Source organism: Salmo trutta, chromosome 3, assembly GCF_901001165.1.
Source record: "Salmo trutta chromosome 3, fSalTru1.1, whole genome shotgun sequence".
Lineage (NCBI taxonomy): Eukaryota > Metazoa > Chordata > Actinopteri > Salmoniformes > Salmonidae > Salmo > Salmo trutta.
In genome coordinates this window covers 41,147,966-41,167,815 of record NC_042959.1, presented here as the reverse complement: position 1 = coordinate 41,167,815, position 19,850 = coordinate 41,147,966, and the positions used below count along the sequence as shown (strand labels likewise).

Below are 19,850 nucleotides of genomic sequence, written 5' to 3'. Positions count from 1 at the left end.
CATACAGTTGGTGCCTGGCGGGTGGCCTGGCGGACTGGTGGGAGGGCCTGCCGCTGTGCTGAGCTCAGAGAACCCTAGACACACTGTGTGGCAGTGGCTGGATGGGATGGGTCTGCAGGGCTGATGGAGCGGGGGATCAATAGAGTAGTTAGTTACAAAAGATGCTATTTCAAAAGCGAGTGCCCGAGTCAGCTGGCTCTGATACCTGTTTGTTAACAAGTGACTGCAGGCAGAGAAAGCACATCCGACGCTCCGCTGGCAGCAGCCAACACACGCTTAATTGGCTTTTAGCACGGCCTCCAGGAGAGGGAGAAAGAGAGAGCCAGAGCCCAGAGCCAGACACAGCAGCCCAACCTATTATCAGGGCTATTGAAGAGGCCCACCCCCCCTGGCTCACTGATTCTGGCGCTGTGGTGCTGTCTTGCTCCTCTCCTTTGCGTGACGGGATGGGACTGGGAGTGATGGAGAGTTCCAAGGGAGAAAACTGGGGGAGTCAGAGGCAGGAAGTGTTTCCATTGTCTCTGGCTCTCCTTCTTTACCACAGTCTAGACCGGAGAGGGCTGCTACTGCACAGGGCAACTATTGGTACATTAAGACCATTATTGAAGGGAACCTATCAACACCATCAGAAAATGTTGCATATTGGCATTGCCTAATGCCATATTACTGACTGCTGTGAGCTAGAGAATTATACAATTACTTTTTCAGTCGCAATTCCTTGATAGTTTTTTAATTTTAAAAAGGAAAAGTATGTAATAGGACCACTCCTATGTCCCTCACCAGGCTCTCTGAGTTTCCTCTCCTCTTTCTCTAGGCACTCAGTGTCCTCTGGGTTGGTGGGTTTTCCCAGCTCGTCTCGTGGGATGATCTACCCATGGAAAGGATATTATGGGAATCACACAACATTTTTGGCATCAGCAACAAAAACAATCCTCGACACGTCACTTTCACTCTAATTCTGCAAAGCCTCACTTACCAGTATCTAAAAGTAATATTCATTGTGTTCTTCAGAATCTCTAAAAATATATAAAGAATTGAAATTACCATGACAATTGTAATGCTTTCACCAAAAACTCACCTTGCTCACCTTGGCTCGGTCCTGGCCTTCACAGAGAGCACCTGTGCTTGACAGGCTGGAAAGCGGCCAGCGAATGTAATTTACACTACATGGCCAAAACTATGTGGGCACCTGCTCGTCGAACATCTCATTCCAAAATCATGGCCATTAATATGGAGTTGGTCCCCCTTTGCTGCTATAACAGCCTCCACTCTTCTGGGAATACTTTCCACTAGATGTTGGAACATGATGCAGGGACTTGCTTCCATTCAGCCACAAGGTTGGGCACTGATGTTAGGGGATTAGGCCTGGCTCGCAGTCGGCGTTCCAATTCATCCCAAAGGTGTTCGATGGGGTTGAGGTCAGGGCTGTGAGCAGGCCAGTCAAGTTCTTCCACACTGATCTCTGCAAATCATTTCTGTATGGTCCTCGCTTTGTGCACGGGGGCATTGTCATGCTGAACCAGGAAAGGGCTGTTGCCACAAAGTTGGAAGCACAGAATCGTCTAGAATGTCATTGTATGCTGTAGCATTAAGATTTCCCTTCACTGGAACTAAGGGGTCTAACCTGAACCATGCAAAACAGCCCCAGACCATTATTCCTCCTCCACCAAACTTTACAGTTGGCCTTATGCATTTGGGAAGGTAGCGTTCAAGTGGCATCCACCAAACCCAGATTCGTCTGTCAGACTGCTCCAGAGTCCAATGGCGGCGAGCTATACACCTCTCCAGCCGACGCTTGGCATTGCGCATGGTGATCTTAGGCTTGTGTGAGGCTGCTCCGCCATGGAACCCCATTTCATGAAGCTCCTGATGAACAGTTCCTGTGCTGAAGTTGCTTCCAGAGGCAGTTTGGAACTTGGTAGTGAGTGCTGCATCCAAGGACAGGTGAGATTTACAAGCTACGAGCTTCAGCACTCGGCGGTCCCGTTCTGTGAGATTGTGTGGCCTACCACTTTGCGGCTTAGCCGTTGTTGCTCCTAGACGTTTCCACTTCAGAATAACAGCACTTACAGTTGACCGGGACAGCTCTAGCAGGGCAGAAATTTGACTAACTGACTTGTTGGAAAGGTGGCATCCTATGACGGTGCCACATTGAAAGTTACTGAGCTCTTCAGTAAGGCCATTCTACTGCCAATGTTTGTCTATGGAGATTGCATGGCTGTGTGCTCAATTTTATACACCTGTCAGCAACATGTTTGGTTGAAATAGCTGAATCCACTAATTTGAAGCAGTGTCCACATACTTTTGTATATATAGTGTACCTGGACTTCATCTGGCCGGTGAACGTCTTATTCTCCACCTCCTCCTCTATCTAGTTGGGAACCCAGAACTGGTGCTGGGAGCTATTCCTGGATACCAGGATAGAGGAAGGGGTGTGAGTGTCGTAATGTAAAGACCAAGGCGCAGCGGGTACGTGAATACTCATACTTATTTATTAAAGTGAACACGAAAAAACAATAAACAAAGAACGACAGGAACAGTTTTGCAGGCTAACTAAAAGCAATGCAAAAACAACTACCCACAAACAAACAAGTGAAAACAAGCTCTTTAAATATGACTCTCAATCAGGAACAACGATGAACAGCTGTTCCTGATCGAGAGCCACACAGACCACAAAGAAATATAACCACTAGAAAAACCCTAGAATACAAAAACCAGAACATACACCAAAACCCTAGAACGCATAAATAAAACACCCCTCTACATACACATAACCCCTGAACCACATAAAACAAATACCCTCTGCCACGTCCTGACCAAACTACAATAACTAATACTCCCTCTACTGGTCAGGACGTGACAGTGAGGAACTTTCCATTTGCACTGACCTATTCTTTATTAACATTCTTTATTAACATTAGTCTGTAGTTGGTAATTCGACCATGATTACTACAAGTTTAGATCGCTGGCTAGACTATCTTGCCAGTCTAGACAAATGTTGGCTGACATGGACTAGTTGAGTGACTGTCAAGTGACTGGCGTAGCAGGAGAGAAACTGCTGATGCACAACCAAACACTGGAGTTGCACCTTGTGTTTTCTACTATTCTGACTCTCAACAGTTAGTTGAGAACTCCAATAGCGTCCATAAAGTGTCTAATTAGAAATTTAACAAACTGTTTCACCTACTAACAATTGTCACTTTATGGACGCTATAACCTCATTTTTATCCGATGTCTAGAATTTGAGCTAGGTATGCACAGAAAATACTCAGTCAATTGCTAATGACCCTGTTAAAGTCATCCAGTATGTGGTTCTCCCATTGTTATGGGAGAGTCTGTTTTCATAACTCATAATCTCATCTTTACATTTTAAAACTAATAACAGAGATTTACAATGCCTCTGAACAGATAATAGTGCTCTAGTGGCCATATCAATGGCAATAAAAACTTTGTGAGAAGTTAAGTTGTGTACAGTAGTTGAACCCGAGATGTCGTAATTGCCCATTTCAATGTTTACTCAATAAAATATGCTAGTCATTGTGGGTGTTGTGAGGCTGTATGTACTTGATGATTTTTCCCTGTGGTGGGTTGCTCCTCTCCCCAGTAATAGAGGTCCAGACCGAAGGGGATGATTGGAGCTTTCTCCCTCTCCTCACAGGAGTCACTAGCCTGGTCCATGGGGTCCTCACAACCTCCTGCTGCAGAGCTAAAAAGAGAGACGGAAAACAACAGGGAGTTACAAGTAGTTAAGGCTGTGGTTCTTCTCATTGGCCGTGACCTCAAATATTTCCAAGTAGCAGTCCCAAATTCCAATTCATGTGGAACGATATAATGGAAGGGGATAGTGCAATATATGTTATAAACATAAATTATGTTATAAACATATACAGTTATGAAGTGAAGCAGACAGGGGTCACCTGGAGCTAGGTGCGTGGGGTTGGCCCTGCTTGGAACATGTGGGGTCCTGTTCCTTATCAGTGGCTCTTTTTCTGGGCCTGGAGAGGGTGTGAGAGGCTGCTGGCTCAGGACGCTTCACTGGAGGCTGGACTGGATTCTTACTGGCCACAAAGGTAGAGTTAGAGGGGGACGTCTCCAAACCTGGAATAACCAGCAGAGTAGGTTATATAGGTTATATATTACATTATATGAGGTTATATATATTCAAGGACTTCCATAGACTTATGCACAGATTTATCTAGCACATTATACTACTTCCGTTTTGTGTGCTCACTGATCAGAGTGTCTGTGGGTCAGCTATTTATTGTCCTAGCCTTTTGTAAAATGTACGACTATCCTTTTAAACACACTTATATTGTCAATGGTAGTCCTACATCCACAGCCTCTCCAAGAACAAATCAGTAGTAAAACAATTCTGTGTGGCCCTCGAGCCTCGAGATGTTGCTCACACCTAATGTATGTGATGCTAACACATTTATGAAGTGAAGGCCAGGGCAGGGTGGAGTGGAGTGGCTCGGCCACAGTGCATTAGCCTCCTGGGTGGGCAGGGAGGGTCTGTAGAAGGCTTCTATGGCAGTCAGCCAGAGCTTAAGGCTGGAAGAGAGATCACAGCTCTGCTCTAAGCCGACACCTGCCCCAGCCCCACGCCAGGACAATTTAAACTTATTAAAACAAATAAATTAAAAGATTTAAAGAGCAGTTTTTACGTCACAAAGGACACAGGGTAATTGCCTGACAGCTATGTATGTGAGTATCTAACCTCATCTTTATCTCCTCTCCACTCCATCACGTATAATATCAGTGTAGGCAGATAAAAGTAACAGACCAGATACATTAGAAAATCCTTTGGTACTATGAAAAATGTATGACGCAAATATATTTCTTAAAATAAATCACCCCCGTCCCCATGAAAAAAAGAGGGCAATAAAAATAATGTAATGTTGGTCAGAGGCACAAGTAGCATTTTAAATGTTTCATCTCCTTTCTCCTCAGAGAGAGCTCTTTCCTTCCTTGGCGTATCCCTGGGTTAATCCAAGAGCCCTCCAACCCTCTGATTTATTGCATTGTTCCCTGCAAAGACCCCATCTGAGGAATTGTGAAATACTAGCAAATCCTTTATTTTTCTGTTCAAATTGACCAAAATGGTAGCTATTTGCCTGAAGCAATAAAATTGCAGGTGTTAAAGAGATAAATCAATAAGAGGAAATAGAGAGGCCTAGCGGCAGGGAGACACAGAACGTGGTTGCCAATGGTGGCCATATTGATTTTCCTGAGTTCAGCAGGCCTTGTAATTAAAATGTAAATTTTAGAAAGAGATAACATCCTGACAGGAGTGCTGGGATAAAGAGATAGATAAAAGATCAGCTGTGAAAAGAGCAGTGGAGAGAATGGAGGAAAGAGAGAGAGAGAGAGAGACTTGTTTTGAATGAATCAAAGTTGGTTTTGAAAGGTAAGTAAGATATGTTTTCAGAGAAATGTGTTGACGTATTTGATAGACTAGTCTGAATGTGATACGTTTAAGAAAAAAAAACTGATACAAAAAAGCATATTATTCACCGAACTGTTATCTGTATTTTACTTTCTACTAATATTTTTTATAAAAGAGTAGGCTACCTATTTTTATTAACTGTTGATTACACCGGTGGTGCTGCTGCTGCTGCAAAAAAAAGACCTAAAACTGAATTATTTATTTTGCTTTAGTTTCATTGGACTACTTTCATTTGTAACAAATCCCTGAGGTATCTGAAAAACATCTAAAGCAGCCAAGAGAAACATCTACAATGTGCCGTTAAAGTCCTCAAGCCAAAATCAATAGAGATCCAACCAGAACACTGGTACTAAATACATCACATTTAGTACCACTAAAAAGACTACTTTGCCAGATTCATTCCGGGACCAAATCATAATCATTTACCCTCACAGGACGATTGCTTCTGATTCAATGAGGAAATATCCATTATGTTAGTCACAGAGTATCTTGTGAGTGTGTGCGAGTGAGTTTGCCGCAGCATGACTTTGCTCGCTAACTGTCCGTCCATGTGGTTTAGCCCCCTACAGGGAGACAGAGGCCAGGTGGATGTTGTAAATTACAGCATTGGGCTAATGGAAGCTTATTAAGAGCAATGCATTGTTAATTTGGCATGGCTTCCGCAGATCATTACATAGCTCACTAATCAAACCAGCCTGCTGTAGAGTCCGTAGGCTGGCTCCCATTCACTTTCACGCACATTAAATAAAGCAATCAAGCTACTGTACAACACACAACGAGGAGTGTTTTTTGGCTAATCAGATTTTAAATCTAATTAAAGTGACATGGTCAGTTTAATTTGAAAACGTGATGACGAGGAATTAGGATAAATTGAATGTGAACTGTCACGCCCTGATCTGTTTCACCTGTCCTTGTGCTTGTCTCCACCCCCTCCAGGTGTCACCCATCTTCCCCAGTTATCCTCTGGACATTTATAGCGGTGTTCTCTGTTTGTCTGTGTCAGTTCGTCTTGTTTGTCAAGCTTACCAGTGTTCGTCCTATCAGCGCCTGTCTTTTTCCAGCCTCTCTTCTTCTCGTCCTCCTGTTTTTTTTTACCCTTGCTTGTCCTGACCATGTACCAGCCCGCCTGACCACTCTGCCCGTAACTGACCCTGAGCCTGCCTGCCATCCTGTACCTTTGCTCCACCTCTGGATTACTGAACTCTGCCTGTCCCTGATCCTGAGCCTGCCTGCTGTCTTGTACCTTGCTCCTACTCTGGATAATTGACCCCTGCCTGTCTTGACCTGTTGTTTGTCTGCCCCTGTGGTTACAATAAACATTGCTACTTCACACAGTCTGCACTTACCTTGATTCCTGATAGTGAACCTAAAACATGATTTAAAAGCTGAATCTGAGCATACGGTAATTAGGACTTTTTTAGCCAGAAGATATTAATGGACATTTTGTCAACTATTAGCGACTGCCCCTACAAAGCAACTTCTCATTTTGAAATGGCCTGTGACATTTTTGGTCATAAAGTCAGTCTCGTCCAAAACTGAGATTTGGGAGATAATATCCTCTTGACGCGCTGATCCCGTATTCGGGATCAACATCCAGCGAAAAATCAGAGCGCCATTTTCATAACCAAATCTAATAATTTCTGTTTCTCAAACATAGGACTATTTTACACCGTTTTATAGATACACTTCTCCTGAATCGAACCACGTTGTCCGATTTCAAAAAGACTTTACAGCGAAAGCAAAACATGACATTATGTTAGGAGAGTACATCGACACAATAGCCACACCGCCATTTTCCGACCAACCACATGCATCACAAATAACCAAAACACAGTTAAATGAAGCACTAACCTTTGACAATCTTTATCAGATGACACTCCTAGGACATCATGTTACACAATACATGCATTCTTTTGTTCGATAAAGATCATATTTATATATAAAAACAGCATTTTACATCGGCGCGTGATGTTCAGAAAATCTTTTCCCTCTAATGCTTCCGGTGAATCAGCGCTACAATTTACAAAATTACTATTCGAAAACATTGGTAAAATATAATATTGTCATTCAAAGAATTATAGATTAACATCTCGTGAATGCAACCGCATTGCCAGATTTAAAAATAACTTTACTGGGACTTTACACTTTGCAATAAACAGGGTGCTATGCTCAGAAAAATAGGCTAGGCGATACAGGTTAGCGCCATCTTGGAACCATCTAAAATCAAATATACTATTGTAAATATTCCCTTTGATTATAAAAAGTTAATAATTTATGTCCCAATAGCTCCTTGTTAGCGCGTTCCGAAGGCTACTCATAATGTACGAGGCGCGCGGGACTTGTCGTCACGAATGTGCAAAAAAAATGTATTTACGTTCATTCAAACATGTCAAACGTTGTATAACATAAATCTTTAGGGCCTTTTTCAATCAGAGCTTCAATAATATTCAAGGCGGACGATTGCATTGTCTTACTAAACGTTTTGGAACGAGAGAGTACCCACGGGAATGCGCGTCATAGTAGTAATGGCCCTCCCTCTCTGACAAACTTTCCAGGCCTCTCGTTTGGTCAATTTTTACCGGAGAAGACTCAAACCACTTTGTAACTAACTCACGGTGTGTTTCATATCCAAAGGCTTGAAAGTGATTCCACAAATCAGATTTCCACTTCCTGCATGGAATCTTCTCAGGTTTTGGCCTGCCATATGAGTTATGTTATACTCACAGACACCATTCAAACAGTTTTAGAAACTTTAGAGTGTTTTCTATCCAAATCTACTAATTATATGCATATCCTAGCTTCGGAGTTTGAGTAGGAGGCCGTTTAAAATGGGCACGTATTTTTTTCAAAATTCGCAATAGCGCCCCCTGTCCTTAACGTGCATCAAGAGGATAAGAAAGAAATTGTCATGGGTGCGTTGGGTTTATTTTAATGTTTTATTCTACCAATTGGTAGTTACGATCTTGTCTCATCACTGCAACTCCCCAATGGACTTGGGAGAGGCGAAACATGACCTGCCAAGCCGCTTCTTAACACAATGTACAATATTTTTAAAGGTCAATAGCTCCTAATTTCAATGACTCAACCTCAAGCCAACTATACATTTTAGAAATTAATATACAAATATTGAAGGCACTTAAAGTTGCAATATGCAACTTTTGGGGCGGCCCGACCAAATTCACATCGAAATGTAAGCTTAGGTCCGTTCAATATACGCTATCTCTATGCTTCTCGTTCTTAACTTTAGTTTTTGCATCTTTTACCTTCAGTTTTGTACACCAGCTTCAAACAGCTGAAAATACAATATTTTTGGTTATTGAAAATATATTTCACAGTGGTTTAGATGAAATAATGATTATCTTCACTATACATTTCATATTCTCCATATTGCACCTTTAATGAGACAACTAAAAGTTGTGCGACATGAAAATTGTGTCCCATTTATATTTTGTAATTTCCTTACGGTGTCACACCAGCCGGCTGAAGTTATACAGAACAAAAATATAAACACAACATGCAACAATTTCAAAGATTTACTGAGTTACAGTTCATATATGGAAATCAGTCAATTAAAATATATTCATTAGGATTTCACATGACTGGGCAGGGGCGCAGCTATGGGTGGGCATGGGAGGGCATAGGCCCACCCACTTGGGAGCCAGGCCCAGCCAATCAGAATCAGTTTTTCCCCACAAAAGGGCTTTATTACAGACAGAAATACTCCTCTGTTTCATCAGCTGTCCGGGTGGCTGATCTCAGACAATCCCGCAGGTGAAGAAGCCGGATGTGGAGGTCCTGGGCTGGCTTGGTTACACGTGGTCTGCGGTTGTGAGGCCGGTTGGAAGTACTGCCAAATTCTCTAAAACGCCGTTGGTAGAGAAAATTAGCAAATTCTCTGGCAACAGCTCTGGTGGACATTCCTGCAGTCAGCATGCCAATTGCACACTCCGTCAACACTTGAGACATCTGTGGCATTGTGTTGTGTGACAAAACTTCACATTTTAGAGTGGCCTTTTATTGTCCCTAGCACAAGGTGCACCTGTATAATGAAGAGGCTGTTTAATCAGCTTCTTGATATTCCATATCTGTCATTATCTGTCATTATCTTGGCAAGAGTGCTATAACCACTTGCATTACAGGCAACCTCTGAACTTTGTGCATGACCCATTTTGTTACAAACTTGCAACCATATATCAATACTGTTGCCATTAGAAATTACACACACTGGGAAAATGAGCTTTTGACTATAGAACTGGACTATGGGAATAAACTGGTTTGCTGTCAATAATGGAATAATATATTTTCATAAATCCTATTAAGGGGGGGTGCACAGGTAAATGAGGAAATGCGTGTCTTAGGTAAGGTAAACTGCTTTGGATAATTGAGTACAATGCTGAAGTACTTTTGTTTTGATCTGAAGTTGAAATCAGCCTAATGACAAGGAACATGCCTCATCTGAGGTCAAACCTACAACCTTTACCAACACTGCACAAGTTGGGCCCTAAACAATCACTCTACAAACAAACCAGCTTTTACTGGCATTATTTGGCACCATCCTCATGTGTATCTGAACCAGTCCAATCAGTTGGGGATGTGTGTGTGAGGTGATATCCTGAGGTGAGGGTGAGAGTTTACTGGGATTATCGGGGCAGCATGTCCCTTTACTATGCTCTTTATTGCTGTTTGGTTGGCTGTGGCCCTGTTGTATATGCATGTGCCCCTGATCCTCTGCAGCTGAGCAAACTCACCATACTCCTCCCGTAGATGTTCTGGAGTTTGTGGTTCAAAGCTCTCCTTCTCTGGCACATCCTCAAAGTCCTCATCATCGTCATCACTGCCCTCCGGCGCTTTCATCTGGTGGATAGGAAGAGGGTGTATTTTTACTATAGAGTCAGCTCAAAATGTATGAATGGTTGACTGACTAAAGAAAGTATCATCAGTCCAAATACTAAATGGAAATGCATTAGCAATGTAAACTGAACAAAATATAATCGCAACATGCAACAATTTCAAAGATTTTACTGAGTTACAGTTCATATAAGGAAATCAGTCAATTGAAATAAATAAATGAGGCCCTAATCTACGTGTTTCACAAGACTGGGAATACAGATATGCATCTGTTGGTCACATATACCATCAAAAATCAGAAAACCAGTCAGCATCTGGTGTGACCACCATTTGCCTCATGCAGCGCGACACATCACCTTCCTCCTTGTGGCCTGTGGAATGTTGTCCCACTCCTCTTCACTGTACGGTGTTGCTGGATATTGGCGGGAACTGGAACACGCTGTCGTACTCGTCGATCCAGAGCATTGGGTGACATGTCGGGTGAGTATGCAGGCCATGGAAGAACTGGGATATTTTCAGCTTCCAGGAATTGTGTACAGATCTTTGCAACATAGGACTGTGCATTATCATGCTAAAATATGAGGGGATGGCAACGGACGAATGGCACGACAATGGGCCTCAGGATCTCGTCATGGTACCTCTGTGCATTCAAATTTCCATTGATTAAATGCAATTGCGTTCATTGTCCGTAGCTTATGCCTGCCCATACCATAACCCCACCGCCACCATGGGGCACTCTGTTTACAACATTGACATCAGCAAACATCTGCCCGGTACAGTTGAAACTGGGATTAATCCATGAAGAGCATACTTCCCCAGTGTGCCAGTGGCCATCGAAGGTGAGCATTTTCCCACTGAAGTCGGTTATGACATCGAACTGCATTCAGGTCAAGACCCTGGGGAGGACGACAAGCACACATATGAGCTTCCCTGAGAAGGTTTCTGACAGTTTGTGCAGAAATTCTTCGGTTGTCCAGGTGGCTGGTCTCAGACAATCCCACAGGTGAAGAAGCCGGATGTGGAGGTCCTGGGCTGGCGTGGTTACATGTGGTCTGCGGTTGTGAGGCCGGTTGGATGTACTGCCAAATTCTCTAAAAGTGTTTTCAAGTAACTGATACAATAGGAATGCCAAAGGTAGTATTTTTAAAAGTCTACTTATGGTCTTAAAGACAACACATGTATTAGTTAATAATAATAACATATATTTAATCCTGAAAGATGTGAATAGGAAAGAAAACTGTGAAGGGAGCAATAGATAGTCCAACAGATGGAGCGATAAGTGGAGTGTATTGTGGCCCTGATTTAGAGGTGTGGGATAGGTGTCTGCGTGTGGAGCTGATAAGAAACCTGAGACATGCTGGTCAGAGAAAGACCGGGTTACCGAGCGATATGGAGGGCTCCCACCTCAGAGACAGCAAGCTGCATTTCCTCAACACAATCGCATTCAGGAGATTTACTCAACACGAGCTCCCAGACACACAGATCTAGGCCTATCTGAGAAGACTGGGTGGCAACTAGCCTAGTTATTAGGATTCCAGCTTTATTCACTACCACACAAAACCCTGCAGAAATCTGTCTGGTTTATCAGGGAGTGCATTTGACTATTTTTCATTTCATACTTAACTAAAAGCAGGACCACTTTCTCAGACAACAGGGAATTGGTTGAATGAAACTAAACTACCACAGGACAGGTGCAGATGAGTGGCCACCATGTCCATGGCACAGTCTGTCTGTAAGAAGATGCTGCTGAGAACGAAGAAGGTGGGCTGCCTGCTTCAGGACAGGAGGGGAGGTGTGATGGTCTCCTCCTTTTCTCTCTTCTTGCCTGCCTGCCTGGAGTCTCTGCCTTCACATGCTCATCTATTACCCGGCCTGTAAGTTTGCTATCACTCTAACACTAATCAAAAGAGAAAACTGTCACCGGCGCTGACCTGTGGAACCTCCAAATTACTCTCTTCAGGAATAACAGGGGCACTTAACTCCCAAGGAGAGTAAATGACCACCATCAATCCTGGCGGAATAACAATGAGCTACCCTGGCCACCAACATTTTTTGGGGTTTTGAATCCGAGTCAGGGAATTTATGAAAGGTGAAAGCAACCCAAGATTTATTTTGCCCCTCTCTCTTTCTCTCTCTCTCTCTCTCTCTCTCTCTCTCTCTCTCTCTCTCTCTCTCTCTCTCTCTCTCTCTCTCTCTCTCCTCTTTAAGGGAGGCTATTCTGTTCTGCTCTGTCTGGGGGATGAGTGAAGCCTGCATCAGCCTTCAACAGAATTTATGCTTTTTAATTTACTCAAAATGTAGTTAACCATTCCCTGCGCTACAATGCATAACAGAATGCGATTTTTTTAAATAGGGGTCATTTTCATCATACATTATACATAACGTCATGCCCTTCGTTCATCTAGGCATATGAGCCAGTTTTTACACACACTTTTCCATTTATTCAGCTTAATTGCTTTCATGATTACCTTTATGTCAGGTAGTAAAGAGAGATCAAGGCTTGATTTTTCTTTTTCTTATTCCCCCTCTTTATTTTTCATTACCCCCTGTGCACGGTGTTGATTACGGTAGATTAGGGTCTAAACTGTCTTTGGATGAGGTCTCAATTACTCCCTGTCATCTCCTTCAGCAGGGAGACAAGCCACAGTTTTGTACATGCTAATCAGAGAGGCCGGCTAGAAGGTGGTAGCCTAATAGGAATAAGTGACTCATCCTTCGCACTGCACTGATACAACAGATGTCTGCGCTTATTAGACACTAAGACCAATTGAATCATCCCTTAATATTAATATTAGGGGGGGGGGGGTCGGAATCGATACAGTTACAATATTATTTTTGTCTCCAACCTTTTTTGCTACTGTAGGAAGCATTAGCTAGTGGTAATCGACTGTTCCTGTACATCTGTATTTTTCATCCCATAGCTCTCCAACTTCTTTTTAAATAGTGAGCCAACATGTTATCAGCACTTTTATTTCCCTGACTCATGCTATATCTTGTCTCTTTGCAGCAGAAATATAGTGAGCAATATGTTTGGGACATCAAATCGCAATAAAATCGCAGTATCGATTCACAATACATATAGAATTGTGAGAATCGCAATACATATCGTATTGACACCTAAGTATTGTGATAATAACGTATCGTGAAGTCCTTGGCAATTCCCAGCCCTCCTTAATATTACAACAATAACATAAATTATAATTAATTCATAATTCCTGCTCTCCGAGAGTGAGAGGGAAAGTGTGAGAAAACGAAACAAAGTAGTATGGTTTTGCAATGATACGTAAGTATTTTCCTTTATTTCATAGAATATATCATATTAATAATGGGGGGAAAAAGCTTGAAAATAGATATTCATGGATAAAACAGACATGATAAATATTAAGGTATGAGGTAGCCAAATCACCCAACCAAATTTTTGGCAATAAAAATGATTGCTTTAACAACTCTATTCTAATTTAACGGATTCTGCCTCCAAGAAAAAGTGCAATCCACAACATAACCCAAACTTTCTACATTACTCCAGGCACACATGCAGTTTTTCATTCTCAGTAGCTAGCAATTGTGGAAAAGGAGATTGCCATTTTGTTTATACCAGTTGTCTTCTTTAATCCAAAGCAGTTATTTCTCCCTTGATAGATTAAAACCACATGGAAAAAGATTACGAGCCCACTAGAAATTCCTGGTCGACAAACATTATTTAAGTTTTAATTCGCTTTAATTCTGCAGTGATAAAATCAGGACTTCCATCTTGAGATGGCAGCATTATAACTCTTGTACAGGGGTGTGTATGGGGAGGAGGGAATTAGCTTTTCTATAGAAACATTTTGCTGACACAAGCCTACCAAAAATATGGTCTCTATTCCCTATCCCCTCCTTTGCATTTAAACAGACCTTTTCCCCATCCTGTACAATGTAAAATAAAGAAAATCACTTTTTCTACCTCTTACAAAATACTCCAGGAAAGCTCCCCAAGATACTTTTTGAGTTAACAACATGGCTATATTAACGTAAATGGTCTACACTTAAACCTGCTGCATCAGCAAATACAGTTGTACTCTTCATTTCTTTAAGTATTGCTGTGTTATTTGTCCTTTTTTATTCCTTTGTAAATCAGAGACAACGACTGTATGTCATTAATTCTGAAAAATACATCCAATTACACACCTTTTTCCTAATTAGCCAAATATAAATGCTGCAAATGTGTCCATATGTACATTTCATAGACAGAAGCAAGCGCATTAAAGAAGAATATTAGCCCTTCTTTCCCAGTGCTACTTGGTGTGCAGATGGCTTTGAAACATCCAGGGTGAACTCTATCGATTGGCCATGTCAAAACCTCCGTCCCTTTCCCCAGTGAAAGGTGTAGATAATCAGGTTCCGGTTAAATATCAACCACCTACTGGGAAAAAACACACTTTAGCGGGCTAAAGTGCTCCCTGCGCCCTCCAATATATTTTGTGTGGTCTAATTAACTCTGTAAGCAATCTCAATTACTTTGTGCCCCGGGAAGCATCCACCCCAGCGCACTCCTTAAGTAAGTCTGTTATCCTTTAAAAAATATATATTTTAGGAGACAGCCTCGGACAACTGAACTCTCAACTTAATTTGTCTTTTGGCAAGTTTGATGGCTATGCATTTAGAAACCCATTCAATCTTATAAACTAAAAATGTTATGTACTCAGCTGTGATGGTCCTCAGTGCATCTGCTATTTATATGCTAATATCCACTCTCACTGGAAGGTCTTGCAAATTATTAGAGCAAACCAATAACTCAGGTGTATGGGCTGCCGGAGCCAGGCGGCTAGGTCGAGGGAACGTCCAGGGGAATTAAATGCTGCGAGCCGGTCAGGAGGAGCAGAACACACTCAAGCCTGGAGGTAAAAAAAACTTAAAGTTGCTCTCCATTGTCTCTGACAACAATTGAATGCCCCTCACTGCCGGGCTGGGCCATGTGGCTCTTAAGACAGCATTCAGTCTCAGAAACACACACAAGTCCACAGACAGACACACCATCTCCTCATCATAAAGGAGCATTTTACATTATGTATTAGCGTTGAGGGAGATTGTGTTCATGAATATTGTAAAAGGCTTTAATGCAAGAATCATTTACATAAGAAAATGTAGCCTAACCCAAAATGTGCTTTGCTCTTGGAAAGCATTTTCAGTCACATGGTAATGGCTGGATCGGAATAGGTGGAATGGTATCAAATACATCAAACACATGGTCTCCATGTGTTTGATGTCATTCCCTTTGCTCCGTTCCAGACATTATTATGAGCCGTCCTCCCCTCAGCAACCTCCTGTGGATGTTAATGAGTATTTCCACTACATACTGTGTATAGCCTAGCTACCATTCGATTGGTTCTGTGGTCAAAGGCCATGTCCAAATATTGCGTGGTACTTTCTAGCTGCGGTGTTTGATAAAAAAAAGGCTGTCAAAAAGTAATAAAAGGCCCATTCTGTAAATAAGATTCAACGGGAGGGAGAGGATATGACATGAAGATAAACAGAAGGGAGACTGAGGGAAGCTTTGGGAATGGGAAGATGGGTACCAACCAATGGTAATGGTCCCTATCCCAGGTCTACTATCCCACTGGGTGTCTGGGGGATACACTAATGAGAATGCAGAGTCTTGAGCCCCTCAGGGGCCTCCCCCGGGACTCCATCCTGGTGGGGCCAGCCGTGTCACATGACAGATCCTCCAAATGACACTGTCAGTTTCCCCAATGTCTTTACCCTGAATGGCTGGAAGAGGCAGACTGGGCCAACCAGCGTCGTGACACGGGTGCAATCATAGGATGATGAGACTATTACTTAACCTATCTAATGAATATATTTGAACTATGTCAAGATAATGCATGCTGAAAGTCGATCACATTAAATAGGTCTAGTCTCTGAACATCATATAGATCATGATATTCGGGGATATAACAACAGCTATCCCCTTACTGATCTCAAATGAGTGATCATGTGCTTGAATTAACCCTGTACAGATCTGTGGTCAGTGTGGTTTAGGGGTGCAGAAGGTGAAGACAGACTAGGCTCCGTTAGCTCCACGAGTGGAGTGGTGCTAACATTAATACCAGTCAGTCTGTAGATATTGTACACACAGCCTGATCAGGTGAGGATGAAGAACAGAACAGGCAGGGGGATAGACTATCTCTTTTTATCTCCAGTTTCCCAATGAGAAAAACACAAAGACACATCAATTATTGCTCTTTCTCCTGGTACAGATAAGATGCCTTATCTGGGGTAAACAACGCAATATTCCTCCCATGCTGCATGTTAAATGTGCTCCTGTTTTTTTTTTGGGGGGGGGGGGGGGGGGGGGGGGTTGGGGGGTGGGGGGAGTCGATAAGGTGCCTGCTTTACAAATTCTCCCTTCTTTACAAGAAACCTCAGTGACCAATAATTAAGGGGGCTTAAATGATATCCTGAGATCCAGCCAGCTGCAGAGTGCTGGTGTCAGACACATCCACCTTTTCCATTTATCAGATGTGTGCCTCTGCCAGCAGAGAGGGAGCCCAGCAGGTAGAGAGAGAGGAGGAATACTGCTTGAGGAAGAGGGATACTGCAGTACAGCAGGCACTCAGTCTGGACGTGGGTTAAGGTTTGGCTCTATCATTTAAAATAGCACTAGGAGGGAAAAGTAGGTCATCCTACATGGACGTGGAGGATGGATCCCTCAATCAAATATCAAATTGACATCAATGGAACATTTATTTTAAGCAGTTTTCATGGATATGTAAAAAAAAACAAGCATAGTTCCACAGTGAATTAAAACATAACATACTGTAAATTATCAAAATCTATGATTGGATCGTTTCATTCATTCCGATGCAAAGGTAATTCAACTAAGAGAAGACAGAATGTAGTGTAGGCCTACAGGCTGAAGCCATATAAATATACTAGAGGACTATTAAGGGCTGAGTTGTTTTGGTAATGTCTTTGCTCCTAGCCTTCACTTCCATTTTTTTGTCAGTTGAGTGAGAAGCAGCAAAAACTACCATCTTTGCCATTTTTGATTTCTCAATTTACTCCCAATCAGTGCAAGTTTATTGAGTCGAAAAAGCAATCCCATCCGTGTCAGAGCCGTGATAAAGCAAATAAAGTAATGGAATGCTTTTACGGGTAAAAAGGAAAAACTAATTATGATAAAGGACTTTAAGTTGTTGCTTTATCACACAGCAATGGCTTTTTGCATTGAAAATGTGAGCTGACAGTGATAAACCTTTACAGGGAGCAGTATGGCGCTCTGTCACTGTCACTTTTCTGCGTTCCCTCAAACACAGCGCTCTCCCTGCCAGGTTAAAAAGGAATATCAGGTGTCATAATGATGAGTCTCATAACTGCTATATATATTTCTGCTCTCTATTCCAGAGAGTGAGGGAAGTGGGCTGCTCTATTAGTACCTAGAGCCATGCCTCTCCATTCTCTCTTGCTGTGCTAATCTCAGCCTGATGCATTACATTTCAACACCACTATCATAATTTTCACAAATGTCCAACTCTGAATTTTTTCATTACCACTACAATGGTTATTCCACTTCCAGGCCCTGAAACAATGTAAAATAAAAGACATGACAGAAGTGCCGAACATGGAATTACATTTAAGGGATTTTTGCCTTCAGGTGGTAGTGGTATAGAGGCCATGGACACCATGTCACTGATGCCTCTCACTTTTCCCAATATGACCATCTGTAATAACATGTTGAATTTCACTGTTTTCAGAGAAGATCTGAACATAAACATGTAAAAGTAGAGATGATAAAAATCTGTTTCTGTGTGTATGAATGCACACCAATTGCATTCGTGCAATTTGTTTACTTCTATAAAAAATGATTCTAGCTATAGTCAATTCTATAATCAATACTGACTATACCCAGATATCCATTACAGTGATGTTTTTTTATTATTATTATCATCTCACTGAATATGTTAATCACAGTGCAGTCCTACTGATAGTTATCAACCCCACTACTAGTTTGGTAAGCAGCGAACTGTTTCTAATTTGTTGTGCAATAGTGCCCTCTGCTGGTAACAATGTAGTTGCAACCAGGCAGAGAAGTCACATGAAGCACTTCACAGTAAAAGGACAAATGCATGCAAAGAAAAATACGATTGTGATCTGGATTTATTGCAAATTATTATGTTTGTCAAGACCTGCCCTTGTTGCTAAATAATGTGTAAATTGTACTTGCCACTCTGTGCTGCCTGGCCTTGTAGTTGATGTGCAGGTCTCCATATTTCTGAAGGGCTCTATCCAGAGACTTCAAGTCTATGGATTGTCTGAGGAGCAGTTCTGGCACACCCGCCTTGGTGAAAACCTTTGGAAAAAATATCCGACATTACCATTAAGCAGACCTCGAGCCTGTCCTGGAGTATGTAGACAGGCACTGGCCAGTTTTTGAAAATGGCACGATTTGAATTTGAATGGTTCGTTCCTGTTCTACTGGATCCAAATGAAGTCTCCTTTAACTTTAATTATTTTAGGATTGAGGAAAACCACTGAAAGGAGACAAGTGTATCTGGGTTCCTATCCTCTCAGCAACTCATTTTTGTCCTCACTAGTGGACATCATTTCTTGGCCCATATCTCTGAGGTCATACAAGTCACTGTATTAAGTTCTGGTGCCACTTTGAGAGGACATTCTGGGCTTTTCAATGATATCACATGTTGGGGTGTGACTTTGACAACTTTATCTTCCTGGTTCTTAAAAAAATGGCTGCCATCAACATTAGCATATTTTATGGACATTTGAAAAGTAGTGTGTGTAATTATGAATTTTATATTGAAATAGTTTCTAGTAAGTGAATATCTTAGGAATAGTTGAGTTGTCAGGACTGTGTAATAAACAAAATCATATTAAAGAGCTAAATAAGAGCAAGAAATCAAGAAATGTCTTCTATAGTGGACACCGGGATGCCGCAATTATGTTTATCACCTACTGTACCCATTGACTGTAATGTTAATTTGTTCATAATTACGTACCAATCACCACACTACAGAAGACAATTTTGCACTTATAATAAAAGGTAAATAGCAATATTTGTTTATATTTTTTTCTTTGTAACATGTTTTTTTTCACCCCAAGGTTATAGATGTAACTGTCCTGTGTGAGTGACTACCCACCTGCGGAGAGGTTCAGGTCCAGGCTGTATTTGTGAGATATGAGTCCTGTGGTGTATATGAATGCATCTAAATTCACAACCTCCTCTTTATCACTTCACTAGAATCCTCTTCCTGATTTTCCTCATCTGCTTTCATCCCTCTACTTGTCTTTAGATACTTGGTTTCCCTCTCGTCCTCCAGGGGCCTCATTTATCAATCATGCATGGGATCATTTCCATGCAAAGTGTGAGATTTATCAACATGAACGTTTGATTGAGAGTGTGTAAATGTATTCACAGCCATGACCATGCGTATACACAGTGCTAAGTGGTGGGATTAGGGATATGGGGAAAATATATGTAGAAATTGTGAGAGTAATAATTCAATCATTTTTTGATTTATTGTATTTCCATTGCGAATTCATGCAACATATCTTGACAGGC

General features: G+C 41.9%; 1 pseudogene; it reads right to left on the bottom strand.

Moving 5' to 3' along the window:
- Positions 1–393: 393 nt before the first annotated feature.
- Positions 394–19,617, bottom strand: LOC115165343 (UV-stimulated scaffold protein A-like; annotated as a pseudogene).
- Positions 19,618–19,850: the final 233 nt, after the last annotated feature.